This window comes from Dama dama, chromosome 4 (assembly GCF_033118175.1).
Source record: "Dama dama isolate Ldn47 chromosome 4, ASM3311817v1, whole genome shotgun sequence".
Lineage (NCBI taxonomy): Eukaryota > Metazoa > Chordata > Mammalia > Artiodactyla > Cervidae > Dama > Dama dama.
The window spans coordinates 11,221,159-11,240,556 of record NC_083684.1 but is presented as its reverse complement, the minus strand read 5'-3'; positions in this window follow the sequence as shown (position 1 = coordinate 11,240,556).

Sequence of the window (19,398 nt, the reverse complement as noted above, 5' to 3'; positions counted from 1 at the left end):
ATTCTGAAAGAGTTGCAGGTGTTTCAGTTTAAACCCACTGGGTCACTGTGCATGGTAGTGGGGAGTTCTCAGAGGGTGTTTGTGGAACAAAGCAATCTCTCCTGTTGATATGCCTCCCCTAAAAAAATCAGACAGATAATCAACCGTTTACTAGTATAAGCACTGTAAAGAATAAATAGAATGTTCTCTCTGGAAGATTAGGGAAGGCTGTACTATGAAAGTGATGATAAAATATATTCAGCTATGAATGACAAAAGCCTCAAAATAAAAAGTGGCTTAAAGAAGACAGAATACACGTAAGGATGGTATGGAGTCTCCCCGAAGTCATCAAGGATCAATGTTCCCTCCAGTTCTGTACTTCACCTAGCTGAGGGATTGACCCTCATTCTCATGATTCAAAATACACCCCTCACATCCATGTTCCAGGTAGCCGGAGCAAGACTTGTGGGAGGAGGGAGAAAGATCCACATGCTTCTTTTTAAAGAAATGAGGAGTCAGCTGAAATACATCTGAAAGTAAAAGTCGCTCAGTTGTGTCCAGCTCTTTGCGACCCCATGGACTGTTGCCCGCCAGGCTCCTCTGTCCATGCAATTCTCCAGGCCAGAAAACTGAAGTGGGTAGCCATTCCCTCTCCAAGGGGTCTTCTCAACCCAGGAATCGAGCCCAGGTCTCCCACATTGCAGGCAGTTTCTTTACCGTCTGAGCCACCAAGGAAGCCCAGGGATACTGGAGTGGGTAGCCTAGCCCTTCTCCAGGGGATTTTCCCGACCCAGGAATCAAATCAGAGTCTCTTGCATTGCAGGCAGATTCTTTACCAGCTGAGCTACTAGGGAAGGCTTACCTCTTATTAACTAGAGCCTAGTCACATGGCCATGTCCTGCTGCAAAGGAAACCAGGAAATGCAGGCTTTTTTCTTAAGTGACAACACTGGAGATAGAAGTCAAAGTTCTATTATTGATAGGGAAGAGGAGAGATTCTATTGGGAGGTATAGCTGGTGTATATAGAGATGCCACTGAAAGGCCTTCAAGAAATGAATGATAAGGAGAATACAGGTTAATTCTCATAACTTCTGAAAAGGCAACATTATCCAAGGATCTCAATTCTGTGACTCAGTCTTGCCCTCCCAACAACTCCATTTAGAGAGGTTTTCACCCTCTTGGATGTTTCTCTTCAAAGGAACTTGTCTGTAATTTTATAATGAAAGTTAATAGAACACTCAATTCTCTTCCCATAACCAAAAGATGCTGCTCCTGAGAGCATTTTATCTCTTTGTGAGCCCAGTCACGTATGAATACAATTAGAAGTGTTTCACCTGCTCTTACTCATTTATCCATAAGTTGCTGCTATCCACGGAGACATGATCTTATCAGTTGTTTAGTAATATCTGGTAAACACAATCAGCTAAGTGAGGAGAACAATACACCGCACGGGACTGAGTATACTACCATCATGAGTAAGGAATCTCAATCAAGTAGCTTGTGTTTCTGAAGCCTTGTTCACCCTAAAACATTTATTTCTTTTACCCCTCCCCCTGAATTTTATCGAGGGCTTTCCCCCTAGTGTGAGACTTTATGATTTCTTGTATGTATCATCACCAAAATGATGCTGTCTGCTTCTTTCAAGTGCTGCAGAGAGCTGTGTTTTCCCCGAAGTACTTTGCTATAGATCATTGTGAATAATGGTAATGGGATGGGGATGTAAAATTTAGGTTCAGAAGTAAACAACGCATTTACTCCTCAGATGGAGTCCAAGAGAAACGCAGAAGAGGGAGTATTCCCTCCCCTGCTCCAATCTCACCATTTCTCTGCTTACAAGCTGAAAGCATTATACTACAAATCAGCTATGAAGTCACCCTCCAGCCAACCCAATCTCTATTTCCCTAATGTCTCTGGTTTGGGCTAAAAGCTGATTTTCCTGAGAGTTTGTTTCCATTGTTGTTGGATTGGCCCATATCCGGCTGGTTGGAGCTTTCTCAGAGCAATGACTGTGTGAAACTACAGGATCTCCAGGTAAACTGAAAATACGCAATGTGAGAAGGGCACATTTTGCCTTTTCTCTTCTGAGATTAGAAGGATCAGACCCCAGGAAATAGGGAAAGCTCTCTAGGAGCAAGCATCCTACCCTGTTCCTTTTAGTATGCCTCTCCACAGAATTTAGTAGGGTGCCTTACACAAAGTAAGTGGGCAAGAAATCATATTCATTCATCATCCATCCAGCCTTACATCAACCATCCATCATTCATATATACATCCATCCGTCTATCCATCAATTATCCATCACCCATCAATCACCCACCCGTTTATCCATCCATCCGCCCATCATCTCTCCAGCTCCTATATTCTCATTATACAATAAGCAAAGTGGAAGGACCACATCCCTTGTTTCCAGAACTTGTTGACATTCCAGTTTTCCATTCACTAACTGTTTGGCTTCTAGGCTCCAACAGGCTGAGAGAATTGCCCAAATTGGATGAGAGTCAGAAGACCTAATTTTCAGGCATGATGTGAAGAACCACATGACATTCTATGTCAAATTCTCCCAAGCATTATTTTAAGCACTTGATGACTGGATAGTAATTTCCTCTCTGCTTCCTGGGTGAGGCCTGGTACATATCTTGAGAGGGAAGCAGACACACAAACAACATGGTACAATGTCCTGGGGAGGCAGGACAGTGTAGCTACAGAATAAGTGCTTGGGCTGTATCCCAGTCCTGGCTGGAACTCTTCCCAGCTGGGTAACCATGGGCTAACTCCTTTTCCGTTGCTTTATTGTCTATTCTGTAAGGGATGGATATTAATCACACCTATTTTACATTTTTGTAGGGGAATTTTTAAAGAAGTAATCCAAATAAATGTCTGTGCTTAGAAAAATTACTCTTTATAGGTTAGCGCTTTGTAGCTGCCTCTGTCATGTGTTGCTGTTATTCTCTCACTAAGTCGTGTTCGGCTCTTTGAGATCCCATGGACTGGGCTCGTCTGCCTTTGTTGTAGCACTTAATATTTCAATGACTGTTTAATTCAAAGAGTATAAAGTTCCAACACGGGCTTTGTCAAAGTATATTCTATAGAACAGTAGTTTCTTGGGTTACTGGTTGGTGCCAGGGTAAAAGAGAGTTCTGAGACCAAATCGTCTTGAGTCACTCTAGGTCAAGTGTAGTTCAGCAGCTTTCTTCAATGCAGGGGCTTTTAGATTCTCTTTAAATGGAGATACAGAATGCAGCTTCACCCCAAATTTCTTGACTTCCAGCCTTTTTACCTTGAAGACTCGCATTCTGCCAGATGTCTTTTGGGAAAAGATGCTCTAGACAAATCAACGGATAACTATTTTTAGTGTCTGCTCAGGGATAGCAGAAAATAGCAGGATCTGCCCTCAATGAGCTGAGCCGTATTTGAGGGAAAAGACTTAAAACACCCAACTGGGGTCCAGAAAGGCTATGAAACCAATACAGCGGGTCTGGTGGGGGAAACAGTAGGGAGCGGTGGGGACTGTGGCAAAGAGGGATACAGGTGGTCATCCTAAAGGCCATCAGCTCAACTTCAGTCTCGTACTGCCATGTGAGGGGGTGTGCTCCATGTTGGCAGATCTTCTAAATGTTCAAAAGAAGCCAGAAGTCTGGGTTTTTATAAATTGCCCCAGTTTTTAAAATCCTGACAAATATTACATAGGATGAACAAAGTATACCTGTGAACCATATTTAGCCCATGCAGCACCAATTTGCAATTTTTTGCTCTAAGCTCTGAGTTCTTAGCCTGGGGTGATTTTGGCCCCCTTGGGAACAACTTGACAATATCTAGAGACATTGGTGGTTGTCACAGGCGGTGCTACAGACATCTAAGGGGCAGAGGGTAGGTATGCTGCTAAACATCCTACAAGGCACAGAACTGCCCCCAAAATAAAGAATTATTCAGCCCCACGGGTCAATCATGCAAAAGTTGACAAAGCTTGCTCTGAATCATGAATCCTTAGACCCTGCGAGCGAGGCAGCCCATGGTTTTGACTTGCTGCCTGTGTGACTTTGGAAATGTCCTTGTTCCTGTTGGTAAAAGAAGATACTTAGACTAACTGATGCTCAAGGGACTTTCCAGCTCAGGGGCCGAGGTTGCATCAGTCATCAGTGTTGGCAGTGGCCTGGCACACGGGCTCTCTCTGCAGAGACGACATTGATCAGAAATGATAGCTCCCAAAATGGCACATACTGGCGGACTGTTCCCAGGCTGGGATACTGTTTGTCCTTTTGATGAGTTCAGAAGCCTGTTTCCTGCAGGTCTCACCCCAGACACTTGAGTAAATTGGAAGCTGATTTTAGAAGGCTGCTAAATCATCCTGGGCAATTTTGTTGTAGAGACCGCTCATATTTTATTGAAGGAAAAAAAAAAATCAAAGGACACACTTTAATTTAATATACCACTGCCTTTCCAAATAAAGATAGTCCAGTGGATATTGATTGGGGGTTTTGGCGTCGCGTGAGCCTGCTTATCTAGTTGGTTATCAAGAGCAAAGTTTTTTGGTTCTTTGTTTTTATCTTGAGGGTTTAATTCAATCAAGCCCACAGTGGAATTGAGGCAGGCTGCAAGATGAGGTTCTGGGCGCGGGGGTAGGATGCTTTGACCAGGATAAGCAGTGACGGGTGGGGGATGGGACAGAGTCAATGAAGGTAATGAAGGCTGGAGTCTCCAACAATACACTCAGCACATTAATGCTAATGTCCGCTCTGACCCCATGTCAGACTCTGAGTCAGCCACTGCGCAGGCTGCCTGGTGTGACGTCATCCCTCCTTCCCACAAGGCACTTCGGGGTTTCTCAAAGATAAATTGCTAGGGAGAAAGGGCTTTCTGCGTCCCTGGAGAGGTAGAGGCTGGGATACAGTTTAGGACCTCCTGGACCCTGACCCTGTTTCCCATTATCCTGAGAGAGGAAGCTGTGACCTTTGATGCTGCTGAACTTTAGAAACCAGGGGAGCCAAGTGTTTGCAACATTTTCTTTAACAACAATGCATGGAGATTGTTAGAGTAGGTTCTTCCGGAAGGATGATACGAGCTTGAGGATACAAGAGCAGTGGCAAAGCCAACCCCACCCCTGCCCCCAGCCCCTTGCTGTACGGATGGTGTCATCTGCAGCCCTGTTCCTGTTAGGGGTTCTGGGGGACAGGAACTGCACCAAACATGCTCCCTCTGCCCCTTCTCTGGGTATCAATCACTCTTCCAATAACTGCCTGTCTCCTTAGCCTATTTCCTATAGGAAATCAATCTAATTGTATGGCAGGCATAAGAGTGAATGCGCAGAACCCTGGCCCGTCCCTAACACACTTGACGTGCAGGTCAAGGTACAATGCTGACTGCTGTTCAGGTGTGTTGGTTATGCCTTCCCCAACACAGACTCTTGACACTAGGATTTGATCCAAGCAGTTTATTTGGGGGAAGAACCCAGGAAACACTTATAATGGAGTTGGGAGGGCTAGGGATTGAGAACAAATAGGAAAATGGGTGCATTTTCAATCAAGTGATACCTGGGACTCATCCCCAAGGGGGAATTACAGAAAACAGTGTAGAACATGCTTTTGAGTTGTTCTAAATGGTCATTGAGGGAGCTGGGGCATCTATCCACCAAGAATTTGTTGCGAGCCACTTTCAGAAGCGTTGACTTTTCAGAACGGCTGGCCTGCCCTGCTTTCAGACAAGGCAGGCTCCGAAAGCAAAAGCCCTCGGGCAGAGAGTAGCAGGTGTTCACTGCTAGCAGCTTTAGGAGTGCAGAGCTAAGTGTTGAGGGCAGAGGGTGGGCAGGGCTGGCAGCTGCTGTAGCATATTGATTTAAATTATTATTATCATTCTACTACTTATATGAATGCAAGCCAACTGTAATATCCTTATGCCTACAGCTCTTATAAACAACTCCATAAAAGCCAAATATGCTTACATATTATATCTTTAAGCAGTAAAAAGCAATATAAATCAAAATGATGACAGTAACTCCATGTGATGGGTGGTGGTGTTTGGTCAACTAAAGTCAAGCTTTGCAATACAAATGTGATCCCGACTTCCAAAGCAGCAGGTTGTTTTGAATTCAGAATTCCAGTTCAGTACAGTTCAGTTGCTCAGTCATATCTGACTCTTTGCAACCCCATGAACTACAGCACACCAGGTTTCCCTGTCCATCACCAACTCCCAGAGCTTGCTCAGACTCATGTCCATCAAGTTGGTGATGCCATCCAACCATCTCATCCTCTGTCATCCCCTTCTCCTCCTGCCTTCAATCTTTCCCAGCATCAGGGTCTTTTCCAATAAGTCAGTTTTTCACATCAGGTGGCCAAAGTATTGGAGCTTCAGCTTCAGCATCAGTCTTTCCAGTGAATATTCAGGACTGATTTCCTTTAGGATTGACTGGTTTGATCTCCTTGCAGTCCAAAGGACTCTAAACTCCAGTTACATCTTGCAATAACTGGAGTTTCCCTCCAACTTTTCTAAATTCTAGTTGCTACAAAGTCAGCCCTGCAGCGATGAGGTCATCTGGCCTCCATAGGACATGAGTGTATTATTTTATGTTGTCTTTTTATCATTGAAGTATAAAACTGAAACTGATTTAACAGAGAAAGGAAAGGAATTATTTGGAGGGTGTTGGGAAGCTCACGGGGTCCCTGGGGAAGCTGTAGAACCATGCAGGATGGTAGGCAGCCAGGACTCTAGCTGACAACAGGCCACAGACTCTGTCTGGTGAGGGCACTGCTCTAGCCATTTCTGATAAATGTGGGACCCCTTTGCTTGTGCCAACATTACCACCAACAGATGTTGGGTACCACTGACACTCCATCATGCTGTTCCCACTGAAATCTTGACCTTGCTGCCACTGCTCCAGCCAGCCATCATCTGAATCAAACCTCCACTACCTTGCTTCAAAGCCCAGGTTGGGTGTGAGTCTGGTTGCTGGAGCTTGGACCATGAGTGTGCACCCTCACTGGGAAGGCATCCGGCAAAGCAAACATCTTGTGTCATCAGGTTCTAGAGTGGGACTCAAGGTTTGCCTACCCCCAGATTCAAGGTGGGGGTATGCCCCAGACATAGGAAGAAAGTTCAGATGCTACAGAGCCAAAAAAGCATGACTAGCGTCCACCTGGACTTCCCAGGTGGCTCAGTGGTAAAGAATCTGCCTGCCAATGCAGGAGACACAGGAGATGCCATTTCGATCCCTAGGTCGGGAAGATCTCCTGGAATAGGAAATAGCAACCCACTCTAGTATTCTTGCTGGGAAAATGCCAGGGACAGAGGAGCCTGGCGGGCTGCAGTCCATGGGATTGCATGGAGTCGGACATGACTGAGCCCCTGAGCAGTGTCCACTACAGTTTTTTCTTTTCCTAATTTTCTAATTTGTTGTTCAGTCACCCAGTCATGTCCAACTCTTTGTGACCCTGTGGACTGCAGCACACCAGGCCTCAGTGTCCATCACCATCTCCCAAAATCTGCCCAAGTTCATGTTCATTGCATCGGTGATGCCATCCAACCATCTCATCCTCTGATGCCCTCTTCTTCTGCCCTCCACCTTTCCCAGCATCAGGGGCTTTTCCAATGAGTCGTCTGTTTGCATCAGATAACCAAAATACTGGAGTTTCAGCTTCAGCATCAGTCCTTCCAACAAGAATTCAGGGTCAATTTCTCTTAAGATTGACTGACTTGACAGCAAGGAGATCAAACCTGTCAGTCTTAAAATTAGCATGTCACAATTAGAGAGGCTGAAGAAAAGCTTGGTGACCTGGTCACAGTCCACTGAAAATATTCCATAAGATTATCAAAGTGGTCAAACTTTTAAAAGACTGTTTTAATGTTCCCAAAATAGAGAAATGCAAAGTGCTCAGTACATAACGGCAATGTAGTCTCAACTCTGCACCTGTTACTATAGATCATCCTAGAAGGAAAGGGTCATGTCTTATTCTTTTCTCTGTGGCTAAGGATAGACATTGGCTATATTCATTCAAACCTTAGATATAGTTTCATGTATTTTGGTATCTACTATTACTGCTAAAAGTTTAGGAAGTTTATTATCTTAGTGATTAAAAAGTGTTTTTTGAATTAGGTGTGAAACTTCTCATCCAATTCTGAGAATATAAAGAAATACTCTGTTGTTAAAAAAAAAAAAAAAACCAGGAAATTGACATGTGATACAGCATTACTAACTAAATTACATATTTTGTTTAAATTTCACAAAATGTTATGCTAGTGTCCATTATTTGTCTTCATACCTTACTCAAGACTCCGCATTGTATTTAATTGGGTTCAGTAGCTTCAAATTCTGGTATGCAACAAATTTGCTGCATGCAACAATTTCTGGTAAATTCTCTTTTCATTTTTATTCTATTACAAATATTTTCTAATTTTCCTTGTTATGCCTCCTTAGATACACTCATCATTTAAAAGTGGACATTCAATTTCCAAATACATGGGATTTTTTAAAAGTATCTTTGATATTAATTTCTCATTTAAATGCTTTCTTCTCTGCAATCACACTAACACACACACACAGAAGAATAGGCATTGACTAAAAGAGGGAAAGGGGTGGCAAGGGAAAGGGTAAGGAAACAGCTTGCATTAGGTTTTAAGCTCTTAAACATGAGTAGATTGGGGCATTGAGTTAGTAGGCGCCATTTGGCTCTTTCTGTTTTGAGAAGTGCAGTTTCTAGGACAAAACAGAAGAGAATCACACTTGATGTGGGAAAAGGGACTAAGAAAAGGTATTTTGAAGCTCAGCTATGGTTTGAAGAAAGATCCACGAGTGTAAAACCAAAGGACTTATAAGAATACCAAATATTCTAGAGAAAAACGTGATGAAGGGAACACTCAAGGGTAACTTGGCTTTCCACAGTCTTTGCCCTGGAAATGAAACTCAAAGGAAATCTCCTCATCAAGACCGCTTGAGAAGAAGCTTTGGATGAGTTCAGTTAACACCTTAGAGGTTCTGCAGGGTAGCGGGGATAAAGTTTTGTTATTTTTGATAAAACATCCTAGGGTCCCAGGTAAATTTACTTCACCAACTTTCTCTAATTATGTAAAAATAAAATTATTCCCATGGCAAGAGTACTGGAAACAGATGGGCTGCATAATCTATCCAAGATTTTTCCATCTGTGTTTTTAGGCATCTGGGCATTCACTTGGGATTTCACGGAAAGGCATATGCTCAGAAATGAAAGTCATTTTCAGATAAACACAGCTCACATGAGAAGACCATTCCTACTCATGGAAAAGGCCCAAGACAGACAATCTGGACAGGGCAGTGATTTATTTAAGATTATTCTAATTGGTAAGCCAGAAGCATTTAATTTTAAATACAAATCTACATGCTGACATCCTTTCTTTGGCCAGTAAACTTGAAGAGTGTGCTTGTGTGTGTGTGTGTCTTTGAATGTTACACAAGCCAGTGTGCCTTGGGAATAAGAGGACCCTCTGGATGTGACAAGGACCATGACTAACCCACACGCCAAGTGCAGACACAACCGGCAGGCCCTGGGTTAGGGTGGGGCAAGCGAGGCTGGGCTTTGCAAAGGGGGGTATGGGTCTGGTCTTTACCAAGATATCGACATTCCAGTTATTGTGGACTTTTGTGTTCATTATGATGTCTAGAGATGATGCATTAGAATATTCTTTCCCTTGATTACTTTGTCATCGCCTGAAATTTCGTATCTGAGGTGGGTGCCTCCCTCACTAGACCCTAGTGGTGGTGTTCCTACAGCAAGTTTTCCCGAGGTTTATATAGGTCACACACAATGTCATTTTAGGTGGTCCATTGCCATGACATTAAATAATACTAGCTAGCCTTTCATGAGAAAAGGATTTTTTTTTCTTTTCTCATTTTTCCCCAAACCTTTTGACCAAGTTAAGTAAAAGGTCAGGTGCCAGCAAATATTTGATACTTTTCTAACATTTGCTAATCTTTTAACAGTAAGCGATTAGACTCTGGGCTCAAATAACTGGAGGTGTGCTAGTATCTGCTATTTGCCCTGCGTGTCCACTCTGCTTTTCTTTCTACCAAAGCTCTGTGCCCCGGGAGGCTGATCTTCATGGAAACCATTGGAAGACATAACAGGCTCACTTGATTGTTAGTTTCTAATAATGGGAAATGCCAGCGGGTGATGGGAAGCCTGGAGGAGGAGAGGCATCCCAGATCCTTGCTCCCCAGCCCCTCCACTGCCCCGTCTGTCGCTCAGAAGCCACAGCTCTCTCCAGGCAGCCTTCCTTCTGCAGACTGCACTCCCCCTGTGTGTTTCGGCAACCGCTTCTCCTCTCCCTCCTAACGGGAGGGCTGCCAGAAAAATACAGGCTGTCCAGGTAATTTGAATTTCAGAGAGCAACAAACAGTTTCAGTGCAAGTAGATAGCAAATATTGCCTTAGGTGGAGTTATATTAAAAAATATTTGCTGTTTTCTGGAAATTGCTGTTGTTCGGTTGCTAAGTTGTGTCAACTCTTTGCGACCCCATGGACTGCAACATGCCAGGCTTCCTTGTCCTTCACTATCTTCCAGAATTTGCTCAAATTCATGTCCATTGAGTCAACGATGCCGTCCAACCATCTCATCCTCTGTCATCCCTTTCTCCTTCTGCCCTCAGTCTTTCCCAACATCAGGATCTTTTCCAATGAGTCGGCTCTTCACATTAGGTGGCCAAAGTATTGGAGTTTCAGCTTCAGTAGTAGTCCTTCTGATGAGTAGTCAAAGTTGATTTCCTTTAGGATGGACTGGTTGGATCTCCTTGCCGTCCAAGGGACTCACAAGAGTCTCCTCCAGCACCATAGTTCAAAAGCATCAATTCTTTGGCGCTCAGCCTTCTTTATGGTCCACCTTTCACATCCATATGTGACTACTGGAAAAACTATAGCTTTGACCATACGGACCTTTGTCATCAAATTATTTGTTGTTTTAACTGGACATTCTATATTTTTATTGGCTAAATACACTAAACCTACCCTAGACAGTCCTTGCTCTCAACTCTTGCAGCCCTTGTTCGTTTCCCATAACCCTGCGCACATCTTCATTAGTCGTTTCTCCAGTGAACTCTCCTCAGTATCCCCATCTGAGGGTGTCCCCTCTTTTCTGATGCGCCCTGGACTCAGCCTAGGAAACACTGCTCTGGCTGGAATTTTATACCACTGTTTTGTCTCTCGCTTTGACTTTACCTTCTCTTGGCGGCCAGTGATACTGGTATTCCTTTCTTGGCAATGAAATATATTTTCCCTTTAAGATGAGTGTATTTCAGTTTGCAAATGGGACACAGCAAGGACAAAACCACACAGAGCTGGTACACAAGCGGGCTGGCTTTAGAGAAAACACTCAGGGCTGAAAAGCCTGGCGTCTGGACTCAGACCACTCTAGTTGGAATTCCAGCAACCCGAGGGTGTTGAGAAGATGAGATGAGACCAGGAATGCAAAGGACCAGGCTGGGTGTGGGGGCCCCTGTTCACAGCAGTGCCGTATTTACATACAAGGAAGGTGCACACCGTCATCCTCCCAGAGACGTCAAGCGACTCAGCCACGGGCACAGAGCAAGTGGGGGGACGTCTGAGAGCAGAGGGCAGGCACCTGGCCCCCTGCCCAGTGTTTTTCCACGGGACCAGGGGCCCGGCTGTGCTGTGTGCGGAGGAAACGCCGCGTCAGCTCTGACCCTGCTCATCACTCTGCAGTCTGTCTGGCGAGAGCAGTCTGACTTCATGACTCTGGGCTTTTGGACGGCTGGAGTGAAGGCCTTTAAGTCTGGCCAAGCTGCTATTTCAGAGGGAGATGTTGAAGACCCAATTTTTCCCCCTTGGGTTTAAAGAAGGCATGACCTCATTCACTAGTGAATGAATGAATGGTGGGTGGATGGATGGATGGATGAATTCAGAGAAATGAGAGGGCAGCTTCAACCTGCCAAACTGTTTGCAGCGCCCTGTGCTCCCATCTCCTGAACATTCCCCAACCAGCTTTAGTTGAAACTCTGTGGCATCTTCTCCCCTCTTGGAACCTACCTTAGGAGGCTAGACCTGGCCTGGTCTTGGTTTGCCTGGGCTTCTCTCGTGCCTCAGTTGGTAAGGAATCTGCCTGCAATGTGAGAGACCTGGGTTTGATCCCTGGGTTGGGGAGATCCCCTGGAGGAGGACGTGGCAACCCACTCCAGTGTCCTTGCCTGGAGAATCCCATGGACAGAGGAGCCCGGCGGGCTACAGCCGTGGTGTCGCAAAGAGTCAGACGTGACTGAGCGACTGAGCGCAGCACAGAGCGAATACCAGCCAGGCGCCTACTGGGCGCAAAGAGCATCGGAAAGCAGAGAGAGACTGAGCCCCCAAGAATGGACAGGAAATAATGAGGGCTTCCCTTCTCCCCAGGCCTGGACAGGGAGAGCAGCTATAAGCCACTCCTCGTATCTGGCAGCGCTAGGGACTCCCACACCTCCTCTCCTTCCACCCTCACCGTCTTCAGAGCCCAGAGATGCTGGAAAAGCCTCAGATGGCGTGAGCGTCATCACGCGTGTACTGTGAAAGCCTCCACCTGCACCGTTGGCAGGGGCTAGTGTTGCCTTCACATCCAGCTGTGGAGGCTGAGACTTAGTTGGTGCCTTGCTCACATGTGCCACATGCAATGCACTAGGACTTGCTCCAATCAGGATTAAAACCCCGACCCCAGGTTGTGTCCCATCAGAGCCATGTGGAATGGTGGTAAAGGGATTTATTTGCTCATAGAGCTGGAAAGCAGCAGAGTGAGATTTGAATCCACATTTTGCTTCTTACACAACTGTGTTTCTTAAGGAATGTAGGGTGTTAAAATCTGGGCACCTATGTTTCTGTTGCACTGAGTTAAAGTACCTGAAAAGTGTTATGCGAGCAGAAGAAAGAAAGGGGGAGAATGAGAGAGAAAGGAGAGAATGACAGAAAGATCACCAGAGGGAAGGAAGCCTTGAGGCCGGCCAGGAGCAGGGCAGGGCGGTTGCTTGGAGCCGACATCGCGGGGGAAGGACATTTTAGGGGACAAGGCTGGCGGCCAGCGGACAGTGCGGGACATGGTCGTGTCTGGCGCGTCCTCTGCACGCCACTCTCACCCGGCCCTGCTGGCAGACTTTCTGGTGTGTGTCCATCTGGGGCACAAGAATCTTCAGGATTCTGCAGAGATCTCCCTTCTGCTACTGGACTGTGATATTCCTCAAGTCACAGCCACCTGCCACATGTGTCTTCTGCCCCTCTGTCCTCCACTTTGCAAGGCACAGAGCTGACTGGGTGAGCTGAGAACGGGTAGATGTCACATGAACAGAGGGACAAACAGCTCCAGGCCAGGAAACACTTAGTATCTAATATTCTTTCAATCTTTCCTGATGAGCGGTGATGGGAATAGAGGTCCAGGGCCCAGTGTGGACATCCCCTGTGGCCCTGGAAGGACAAGCCCCTCCTTGCAGGGCATGGGTCAGCCAGGTGACCAGACAGCTCTATTTCCTTTATTGGAAAGAAACAAGATTTTTTTTTTTTTTTTTTCCAAAATCTGTTGTATCAGACCACCTTTTTTGAAGCTAGGAACATCCTGACTTTCCTATTTGCCTTCTTTGATGAAAGGACAAAGCTAAAAGCTTTGCATTTTTCCATCTTCTTTGCAGCATGGGCCTTTCAAAAATGGGAAATAAGAAGTAATATTTGCACAGTTTACAAAGGGACTTAGCACTTTTGATCCTTCATGTAACTAATCGGAGGGACAGATGTTCACTAGCGTCAAGCGAGTCACTGAGCCTCAGGTACAGCTGAGTGATCTGAGGCTGGAGTTGGTTAGAAGGAGTCGGGGATGAGGGTTGAGCAAATGCAGAACTTCCTGTGTTTGAGTCAGCACATGTCCCATTATATCCTGTTGTCTTTGGTGCTATTTCTCCCTCACTTAAATTGTTGTTCAGTCACTAAATCATGTCTGACTCTTTGCTCTTCACAGTCTCCCGGAGCTTGCTCAGACTCATGCCCATTGAGTCGGTGATGCCATCCAACCACCTCATCCTCTGTCACCCCCTTCTCCTCTTGCCCTCAATCTTTCCCAGCATCAGGGGCTTTTCCAGTGAGTTGACTTTTCACATCAGGTGGCCGAAGTATTAAATTAGAAAGGCAATGGTGACCATGTCATTGGGGCTTAAAGGGTGTTGGCTAGTGATGCTGGCTAGCTACTTCCCTGGTGGTCCAGTGGTTAAGACTTTGCCTTCCCGTGCAGGGGGTGTGGGTTTGATCCTGGTTGGGGAGCTTGAGGCCCAAAACCCAAAACATAAAACAGAAGCAACATTATAACAAATTCAATTAAGGCTTAAAAAGTGATCCACATCAAAAAGATCTTCAAAAAAACAAAAACCATGTTGGCTATATAATTTCTTAATTGCTGCCATTGTCATCATCACTTCTCTACTGCACTTGGGCATCCGTCCCAATGGCAGAGGCTCTGTGACTTGGGATGCGGGACGACATAATGGAAGGACGTGGGGTTTGCAGCTGACTGGGGTTCATGTTGCCTTTGGTGTATTGCTTAAGTCACTTCACTCTTGATCGTTTTGCTAGAATGATGGGACAACCAGACTCTCCATTTAGTCTTAAACTGCAGATTGCTAAATCAATCTAGAGCATGATGACCAACATTTTAAAAATGAAATAAAGTAGAACAGAACGGAACAGAAAACACTTTGGCGCTCTACACTCAGTGTGTGCTGTGACAGGACAGCCCCCCGCATATATGCATACCCCGCACTGCAACATAAAATGAATTTCTTACTGTGGGTGAAACTCAGAAGTCTCAGAAACACTGTTGTAAGGATTAGATATAGTTAAGATAAAGCAAGCACTACTGATGTAGTAAGTGGTCAAATGATCATTGTGACCAGCTGCCTCTTCATACCCTCCATGTCCAGGGAAGCCAGAAAAATCCATGGGCTGTCCGTCTACATTGACCCAACAGTCCACTGATCTCAGAGTACTAGAGGACAGCTCAAATGGTTGAGGCCGTGCTCCTTAATGCTGCTGACTGTCAGAACTGCCTGGAGATGCCCATTTGAAAGGCAAATGACTAAGATCTGCATGAACCTTCTGAATCTGAGATGCACCAGGCTTGTCTTGAAGGAGTCAAGCCTTCCAGGCATGCTGTGCCCAGAGCTCTCTTTGCCATTCACACCTGGTGTCCCCTCCCTGGTTAAAAAGGATTGAAACAGCAGCTGGTGTGTTGATGATCACTCAACAGCTGTGCCCCAGCTCAGACCAGAGTGGCATCTGATTGGAATAAAACACCTTGGTTTCTGGGTCCCTTTTTCTCCAGCAGCTCAAGCGTGAAGCTGCACGAGGGGGATGATGAGTGGAAATATACTGAAACACCTGCAATGAACTGAGAAGTTAATTTAATTGTGCTGAGCTTTTGTGAAATAGCCTCAGCAACTGTTGCCAGAATGGCATTTCTTCAATGATGCTCTGATCTTCTCAGTCCCGATTTTTAACCCTTTAACAATTGCCTGCACCCTACAGGATGGACACCCATTTTCTTGGTGAGACACTCAAAACCCTTCCTGATGCGATCCTCATCAACTGTCTTTCCTTCAACTTCTGATCACCTGGTTTCAGACTTAGACTCTAGTTCTCCTAACACTGACAGCTCCTTGAATAGGTTTTGTCGTTTTATGTCCCCAAGCCTGTTCAGATGCTGTTCCCTCTGCTTAGAAAGTCTCTCCCTGTCTCAATCACCCACTGAATTTGAGTTTCTATTCAGTTTTCTTACTGTGGACTCATTTACCTCTTTTGTGAAAATTTCAAGGTTAATTACCTGTTCCACTGAAAACATGTGAACCTGAGGGATATATCTGTAAATACTCAGTTATAATAAATTATAGTCTGTTTCTTTGCCCCCATCTAATGGGGGCATCTACTAATTATGTTATTCACTAAAGGAATAAAAATGTTAACCAAATTTTTTTATTAAAGACCTATTAAGTGCCAAATTAGAGACTCAGGTATAGTAGCCTGCATTCTGGGCCTCCCAAATATCCACACCCTAACCCCTGCAACCTGCGAATATCACCTTATATGGCAAAAGGAACTTTGCATACATGAGTACGTGACAGGTCTTCAGATTATAATCCAGAGAATCCTGAACTGTCTGACTGGGTCTCAAATGTAAACAAAGGCCCTTACAAAGAGGCAGCGGAGAGAGAGACACGAGGCCTCATGAAGCTGAAGCAAGGTGCTGCTGCTAGTCCTGGAGAGGGAGGAGGACGCCACAGGCCGAGGAATGCAGCTCTAGAAGCTGGGAAAGGCGACAGAACAGTCTCCCTTGTTGGCCTTGGCCCTGCCAGCACCCTGGTTTCTGCCCTGGAGAAACTACTTCCCGACTTCTCGCTTACAGAAGCTCTAGAGAATAAATCGGTGTGCTTTAAGCCACTGAATTTGTGATAACTTGTTCCAGCAGCAATAAAAGTCTCATCCATCATCTACCCTGTTTTATGGGGCAGAAATTACAGATGGTAATTACAGGGGAAGAGTAAAACAGTGCTGCTCAAACTTTAGTCTGTACGAGAATCACTGGGAATGGCTATAATGCAGACTCTCATTCACTGAGTCTGGGCATGGGTCTGAAATTCCACATTTCTCACAAGCTCCAGAGTGAGGAGCATGGTGCTTATCCAGGGACCACATTTTGAGTAACAGTGGACTAGAGAGCAGTGGGGTGAACACAAACCAGACCGATCAGAATGAAGAGTCTTAGATAGCCAGCTGTGGGCACAGAGTTCTGGAGATAGGAATCTGCTGGGCACGAGTCTGTGCTAAGATGGCCCCAAATGGGTATGAGATCTACCATTATCACTGAGAGCCCTCTTGGTGGAAAGTCTGGAGACAGCTCCCTTTCAGTGCCTCTCTTACTTCCAACCACCTTGCAGAACAGACACGGTAATGCTCCTCTAACAAATGAGTGCCTGGAGGATTATAGGATTAAGGACTTTGGCCACACCCACCGGGGATGAGAGGTGATGCTCCAGAAGTCTCTAACTCCCAAATGAGTAGGGTTTGTGGATAATATACAGATGCAATGGAGAGCCTCAAACCCCCCAAGGAAATATTCTCATGTTACAGGGATTGATATTGGATTTGCCAGGATCCAGGTTGAGATGGAACCAGAGCTTCTGCCAGGGCAGCCTCTTAGGTAAGGAGGCCATCCAAGTGCTGAGTGGGCAGAGTCCTGCACAAGGCCTGGGGTAAGGGGTGAGAAAATAGAAGGTATGCTCCTCCATGTGGTAGGCAGAGGAGAAACTGCAGGGCTGGGTCTGAAGGGTGGTCCCCAGGGGTCAGATCAGAGAAGCCAAGGGCATTCAGCAAACTCAAGAAATGGGAACAGGGCTGAAACGTGAAGAGAAATTGCAGATCCAGAGCCAGAATGGAACAGAAATGGCATCAGGAGCCAAGCTGGAGTCACAGAGGGAACTGTGTCCTTCACCCCTCATCAGGCCTGTGGCTGGCTTGGGTGGGTGTCCTAACCTGTACACAGGAAAACAGTTATACCAATGCTGTAGGTGTGGTGATATTCAGAACTAACTTACACGAAGCTCCATCATTCTCAAGCCATCACGAAAATGACTGATTCCTTCAAACAGTCAAGATGTCTGTGGCTGGTCTTGATGTGCTGTTTTTATAGTCCCAGATGGAGGTCTCTTTAACTCATATGTTAAACCTAACATATGAGTTTCCCACGAGTTCTGGATAGCCAAGTCCTGTATTAGCAAGCTTTTCTTGCCATTGTTTCTGTATTTTGTGCTACGGCACAAAACATATGGAAGTTCTTGAATTTTTCCCAAATTACTCAAGATCATCAGAGGCTCAGAGTAGAAAGGAGAGAGTACATCAGAACAAAGAAGTTTTAATTTTGCAGTGACACCGTTTACTCCTGGCTGGTATTTATGTAATGCACTACACAAAAAGGCCTTCCTAGTTCCCCTGCACCCACCTCCTTAGTCTACTGTCTAGGCCATGTGTCTTAATCCCAAAGACTACTTTTTCTTGCCTGGGCAGCAGATTTCATAGATTCTAGGAGGCACTAGTGGAGGATAATTGTATTGTTGGCATTAGGGAGACAGTATTGTGGATGGCAACCCATACCAGTATTTCTTGCCTGGAGAAGCCCATGGGCAGAGTAGCTGGTGGGCTACAGCCCATAGGGTTGCAAAGAGTCAGACATGACTGAAGCAACTTGGCACACACGCATGCACATTGTGGATTTCTAAAAAAAATATGTTCTACAAATAGCAGTGGATCGAGCTCCAGCTTTACTTGAAGAACTGGTTGATCTTCTCTGGGTTTGTTGTAAATCTGTAAAGTGGGGCTGGAAATAGCATCAATCTACCCCCTAGTCTTTCTGAGGGTTTTATAGGAAAATGCTAGAAGAGCATTTAGATCAGGTTCAGTAGCTTTTTTCTATAGAGGGTCAGAGAGTAAATATTTGGGGGCTTTGTAGATCATAGGTGTCTGTGCCAATACTCAGCTCTATCAATGTAGAGTCAAAGTGGCCACAGGCAGTATGTAAATAAATGGGCATGGCTGGTGTTCTAATAAAACTTTATTGACAAAAATAGGCCTTGGGCCATAGTTTGTAATTCTCTGCTTCAGAACAATACCAGTAAGCCTTCCAAAGTGGTAATAGCAATTAGGATTCTTTGCTATCACTGTTAGGAGCATCATTATATGGATCTAATCCTTACTCTTTCAGCTACCAGTTCTCCAAAATTGGGGCTGGACTCATTCATTTTTATCCTCTTTGGAGTAGTTGTTTTAATAGAAGTGCTAGGAGGGAGAGGGGTCATTCTTTCCTTTGGGCTTTAAATCTGACAACAGAACCCTATAATCCAACTGTTTTGTGTATTGTATGTATGTTAGTCTCTTAGTCATGTCTGACTCTTTGCAAATCCATGGACTGTAGCCAGCCAGGCTCCGCTGTCCGTGGAATTCTCCAGGCAAGAATACTGGAGTGGGTTGCCATTTCCTTCTCCAGGGGTCTTCCTGACCCAGGGATCAAACTCAGGTCTCCTGCATTGCAGGCAGTAGCTTTACTGTCTGAGCTACTAGCAAAGCTGGTTTTGTGTATTGCTTTTTAAAAATATGTTGGCCCCTTAATGATTTCATTTTTAGTGATTACATCTTAGAGAAACTGAGAATAAATTGAGAAATAAATAACAGACAGCATAGTTCATTTCTCATAATAGCACAGCCAAGAATCAATGGAGAGCTGGAGAAGGGAAACTTTATACAGAACAATTTACTGCAAAGTGTGAGCAGATCAAGATAATCTAATTGTTTACTTTTGATTGTCCCTGAGGGCCGAGTACTTACAGCCAAGAGAATTTATCTGATGAGTTTAGTCCTAGAAACACAACTTTTTTTGGCCTACTAGCAGAGCACATTAATTT